This window comes from Arachis ipaensis, chromosome B01, assembly GCF_000816755.2.
Source record: "Arachis ipaensis cultivar K30076 chromosome B01, Araip1.1, whole genome shotgun sequence".
NCBI lineage: Eukaryota > Viridiplantae > Streptophyta > Magnoliopsida > Fabales > Fabaceae > Arachis > Arachis ipaensis.
In genome coordinates this window covers 114,937,977-114,944,835 of record NC_029785.2, presented here as the reverse complement: position 1 = coordinate 114,944,835, position 6,859 = coordinate 114,937,977, and positions in this window count along the sequence as shown.

Genomic DNA, 6,859 nt, shown 5'->3' with positions numbered 1-6,859 from the left:
TGTTACGACATGTGGGCCTCATTAAAAGGATGAAGACTAAAGATCACATATTCCTATAAAAATTTAAGTCAAGTATATTAGAAATACAATCACATTAGAGTTCAGAGGTTAATATCCTTGACAACTTAGAGAGTAAAAAATCATAAAAATCAATACTTTTGCCATTTCACTCGAGCCATTCATAGAACTATGAATCTTGGTAACTGATACTGTAGATTTTATTTGCTCAAAATTGAATATATTCTCAGTCTTATATTTTATTAAAGAGTCATATTAACAAAAGTAACACATACCTTAAATAATGGATATCTCAGAGTTAGCTCTAAGATAAATTTATTATTGAATAATAAACTAACAAACTAACTAAGCAGTCCAAATTTTCTATCATTTTCGACATTTTGTATCAAGAATTATAATCTCACTTCTTTAATGACATAATGACAATTACAGTTTATAATTATCAAATCAAAGAAGCATTGAACATGTAATGTAATAAAATACAAAAGTGAATGATTTTTGCACTTAATGCATGCACATCAAATCAAGCTTAGTGCTTAAAGTGAGAAAAGAAAGACTCCAATCACTCAAAATTAATACTGCATGTATTTAACATTGGACACTAAAAAATTTCAGTTGTAATACTTTCAGTGCTATTAAAAATTACCAGTGTGCTTAATGTCAATATCAATCAAAAGGAAATGATAATCAAACAAGTTATTCCAAAATTAATCAAACATGATTAGCAGGATTTTATATGAATTGCAACCTTCATGTTGGTTACTGATTTCCATGGATCCACATGTTGATGCACCACTGGCTAAGATGTCATTGGAAAAATCATTTTCTGTTGAATTTTGAAGCTAGTGTGTATTTTCATTCATATTAAATTCTCCGCCAACTTAGTGAGGCTGCTGAGTTAGAGCTTCAATTGCGTAATTTGATCCTTAGTCTTTGTCGAAAAGAGTGATATCATCTTAACTCACACAAAATTAAATAAAATATATCAGATCATCATATAAGAAAACTGTAAGAAATTAAAAAATAAACGATATAAGTAACTCTAATAGACATGGTATGATTATGTTCAGGTCACTACTTTTTCTCCTGGGCTCCACCCAATTTTCTATCTTGTATGAGGTATCATCTACAAAATTAAAAGAACAAAAAAAATAAGCAATTACACAAGACATTATTCTCTTTCCTAATATGCTACATATAATTTGGAGAAAGCAGCATATCAAACTTAAACAGGAAAGATAATCATTCTTAAGGCATTTTATAGAGAAATTATATCAAATGAAAAATTTATCAGTACTCTTAAGAGATAAAAGTGAAAGTATATATGATATCCAATTTTAAAATTAAGGGTTCTAGTTTATCCATAATTTGTTGTTTAAGTGCTTGTATTTTTAAAAATACCATATCACCAGACATTGGATTTTCCAAAATTAATGTGCAAGTTAGATGAATCAAATGATCAAAGTCTCTAGGTCGTTCATTCAATAAAACTACTACAAACCATTAATATATCATGATAAGACACAGAACACTCATCAAGCATTTGAACTAATATAGTGGATGTGATTAGCTATCCGATAGTTGTATAATAATATGAAATTTACAATAATATCAAACTTGTTATTTTTTTACACTCTTTTTCAGCATGAAGTATTCATAATGCTTTAACTAAATTTATAATAATAATAATAATATCAATCACTTGTTTAACAGTGAGAAAAAGACAAGATTATAATTAAAAAGTACCCAATTTAATCACCCAACAAGCATCATGGATACATAATCACCCAACAACCACCCAAAACAAACACTAAGAGCCTAGCAACAACATCAATGCTAAAGCTAAAACATAAAAATAAAAAGCACAACAAAACAGAGACAACAATCCCAACATGAAAGATACCAACTACAACAACACTCTTGCCAAGAAACGTCACTACCAAGATATTCCACCCTCAAATGCATATAACCTTCCAAAAGCAACAGAGTCAAAATAAAACCGCCACTCTCAGTATAAAGATGACATTAATAACAACCAAACATAATCATTCCTAATAACATATATCCTCTTGTCCCATCTTTTTTACTCTTCCATCCCCCATATTTTTTACTTAAAAGCTCCTCCCACCGTATTTCAGTAGATTGGTTCCAAAAACTCTACCACCAAGAGAAAGAGAGGTAGCAAGGAACATAAGTGCCACTAAAAATCCCTAATAGCCAGATGAAAACATCAACATCATTGGGTATAAGGCAGAACAAACTCGCATATCCCTACAGAATGACTTAGAACTTATCATCATTTATTTCCAATCCAGCCAATCACCAATCTGCACATGAGCTAGAAATTGTTAAACCAAGTTATGCTCATAGTTTCACTCATTTTGCAATGCGTGTCCACCTATTAATGTAGCGGAAATCTTTTAAAGTTGCATGCCAAAATTTTAGAAAAGCTATGATTTTAACTGAATTCACCAATCTATTCCTTTCAAAGTTGAGGTTCCAACTCTTGATAGCTTTATTTGCTGACCGTTGGACCAAGATCAACATAACCAATTATTTGGCAAAGAAAAACATTATCACTTATTATTGCTCTCCAATTTTGGCTTCACAACTTTTGGCATCATAGATTTAGATTATAATAAAATTCTTACGACATGATTGCAAGTGATTTGATATCTTAGTCTCAAGTCCAATAAACTTATGATATTGCAATTAAAGAGTTAAAAAAGAAAAAGAACACATCTACAGACCATAAAAGGTTCATTTATAAATAAGACTTGTGATCTCATCACAAACTATGTCTTAACTTGAAACTTCAATTAGAAGACTCTGTACATCCTCTAGGGGTGAGCTGTGCATAAATTAGAAGATTTATGTGCATATAGATCTAGATAATTTTTCTCTCTATTTCAACCACATCCCAAACTCATCCTAAAGGTAACCATAAGATTAACAGTACCACATATAGAATGAAAGTTATGCCAAAAGGGTCTTTGATTGTCTCCACAAAATAAAGCTTTAATTTCTTTGGATTACCTCCTTTCCGCTTTCCATTTCCTACTCTTCTTTTTCCTTCCTTTTTCAAAACTCCTGTTTTCTCTCCCTCAAGTTATTCTGTAAATCAGTTTCAGTAAGTTGAATATAATTAACATGTCATAAAGCTATTCAAAATAAAATGCTGAGTGAATGCCAGGATACAACTAAAGCAATAAATCAACAAAAATAATAGATGCAAAATCAGCGACATTATCAACAAATGAGTTATATCTGAAACGTGTCACAGAAATGCTAGAGAAAGACCTTTATACATGTTCCTCTCTTTTGGCTTTGTTCTCTCATTTTGCAGCATGCTGGACAACTTTTATTTAAGATATACTCATCGATAAAAATCTCCCTATCCTCGTATCTCACAGATTTATTCTTGGGTCATCCCTTAAATAAGATATTTTCTGTTCTCAACTAAAATGTAATCTCCGCCCACACTGCAACAAAACAACAACAACAACAACAACAACAACAATAATAATAATCAAAATTCTCTCCTCTTCCTTTAAAAAAGAGAAATGCAGAAGCCTTTACCAACAAAGTCAGAGAAGACGCAAAGGAACAAGGTTTAGGGAGAGAAGAAAACAGGGACAAAACCTAGGTTTCTATTTCCTAATCATCAAAATGGGTTAGAATTTGGTTTTCAATTGGGTTCTAGCTCAGTCTGCTTCCTTGGATGTTGAATGCCGTTAAATTCGTGATTCCAGTGATTGCTTCTTTGCTTGGCGATTCAACATAAGCGAACAACACCTCTCCTGACAAAGGGCAAAAGTGGGAGTGGAGGGTGGCAGGTGTGGGGATGAGCCAATTGAGTTGAAGAAATCATAGAAACAAGAAAAAACAATGGAGATTGTGAGTTGTAGTGGGCCACAAATAATGCACCCACTTTCTTTGACCAAAGATAAAAGATGAAAGAATTGAAAAAAGAAGAGTTCTATGTGATTTCTGTTCCCTGCAAATTTCACCAACTTTGGTCTTTTCTAAGAAATACAGAATTCATAAATTGATTTGAAAGTTTCTAACCAACTACACGTATCAATGTCTATGAAAGTATTGAGAAGTGAGAATAGTTTCAGACCTACGAAACCATACCTATGTAGTTGGTAGAAATCATCATTAGATCATATTTTGTAGCTTGCACATATATATACATTTGATAGAAAGATATGATTTTAGGACATTTTCATTTTCAAGAAAACTCATAATTCTATTAAAATGCCATATCAGCTTGAGCTCTTCCAAGTTTATTAGTATAGAAAGATTAAAGACGTCAAACGACCTCGTTTAGGGGCGCAGATTTTAGAAAAAAAAATTAAATTCTTAACCAGTCCGGGTTTCTCAACCCGCATGTTGACTAATTTTTTTAAAACCCAACCGGGTCAAACTGGTTCCAACAGTTTTTATTTTTTGTCTGGTCCAATGTATTGTTTGGACTAGCCCTATGAAGTACGAATATTTCGATGAGTTGCGGTATCCGTGTGTCGGATACATTTTGGATACGACACTCACCGATACTCATCCGACACGCGTGTCTACTGTGTCCAAACTCTGTCTTAATAAAAAATAAAAAATTCTTTCACCGGATACGCTTGAACACACCTAAATACCATCACGTGGGTTGAAGGCCACCGAGTCCTGGTGGGATCGAGTAAGTCAGAAATAGAGCAAAAATCACCAGACAATAATCAAAATTTAGGTCAACTGCATAAATAAATAAATAAATATTAAAAATTATCCACATGCAACAAATGAGAATTGGTTATATTTATTTTTTGATACTATATATACAATTAGTCGATGTCATCACAAAATAAAAAGTTAATCCTAGTTATATCTTAATGAAAATTCTAATAAGGGTTAAATACATTTTTCGTCCCTAACATCTTACGTCAAAATTAAAATCGTCTCCAACCTTTTTTTTATTAATATCATCCTCAATGTTACAAAACATTATAAAATCATCATTTTTCTAATTCTTGGACCAAAATACCCTTCATCATTATTCTCCCCTTCACCCTTCTCACTCCACAGTTCACCTCACCACCACTACATCCACAGCCACCTACATTACCACAACTCCATCCGTTGCTGCCGCTAGTTCATTGGAGATAAAGAGAGAGAGAGAGAGAGAGAAGCGATGCGAACAAAGGGAAGGGCTGCTGCTATTGGGTCTCTGCTGCGGCGCTGCCACTGGGTCACCATTGCTGCTGGGTCGCCGCTGGTTCATCGAAGAGAAAGAGAACTGATGCGAACAGAAGGAGGAGTATGGGTGGCAATGGATAGGGTAGGATCTGGATCCGATCCTAACCTTACCCGTGGGTTGAGAATATCCTAACCCTAGCCTTATTCGTTCTTAACCCGCAGATTACCAAAAGGATGCAACATTATTATATAATTTGATGATATTTAAAATAGAACTGACTTTTATGTTAAAAAAACGTATTAAATTATCAATTAATGATCTTCTTTTAGGGGCTAAGGATATTTTGTATTTAGTGAGAGGTCTTTGATTCAACATCCAATTGAAACATATTTTTATGTAAGTATATAACATATACATATATAGGGTACGAGTTGGTCGGGTAGGGTTGAGATTCAACCTGCACCCTACCCGAACCGCACGAGAATCCTACGCTACCCGCTACGGATCAGGTTGGCAACCCTATCGAACCGAATTTGGTCGGGTTGGGTACCCATGGGTAGGGTGCAGGTTGCCAACTCTAGGAGGAGGGGTTGCTATTGCTGGATCGCCACTGGTTCATTAGAGAGAGAGGGAGAGAGAAGCGATGAGAGCAAAGGGAGGGAGGGGTTGCTGCTGCAAGGTCGCCGCTACTGCTGCTGGTTCTTCGGATAGAGAGAGAGAGAGGGAATGTGAAGGGACGGGAGGGATTGCTATTGCTGGGTCACCGCTGCTGCTGCTCTGCCGTTTCTCGTCGGCGACGCCTTCTTCTTCCTCTTTTTCTCTTCTTCTTGTCGCCAATGTAGGTGGCACTGGATGTGATAGAGGTGGTGGGGAGAGATGATGATGAAGGGTATTTTGATCCAACAATTAGAAAAAGATGATTTTATAACGTTTTGTAACGTTGAGGATGATATTAATAAAAAAAATGTCGGAAACAATTTTGATTTTGACCCAAAACGTTAACGACAAAAAAAGTACTTAACCCTTCTAACAACAATAATCAACTAACAAATTCCTATTTCTATAAAATAAAGTTAGTAAATGTCATCTAATATTCGCTAAAAATTCTAAATACAATAGCAATAACCTTCCCATCAAATTGTATAAATGAAAACTAACAGATAATAAAACTAACATATCTAACCAAATATCATGAATTCTATGACTATCACTACAAATCTACTCCTAATCAAACTCTCCAAAATCAAACTTAAAAACGATCCAAATGAATAATCACTAGTCAGCTATTGCGATTTTCTAAGAAATTTCAACATAAAATGCGACAGTCCATCGCGATTTCTTCACACCAATTTTATCATAAATCGCAATGGTATATGGCGATTTCTGCCCTTAGATTTGTTCATAATTTGTGATATATTATAGTGGTTTCTACACATAGTTTTTTGTTCATAATCCGCGATGAGTCAAAGTTGTTTATTCTTTTCATATATTTCACCTAATCCGCTGCACAATATGTGGCTTATTTGTATATTTTAAAAGCCTTACACTTTGTAAACTGAGTAAAAATATGACTGAAATGTAACCAATATTCAATTGTTACATTTGAATAATTTTGAAGCACAATTTATTTAAAGATGTGATTTATGTGATTTA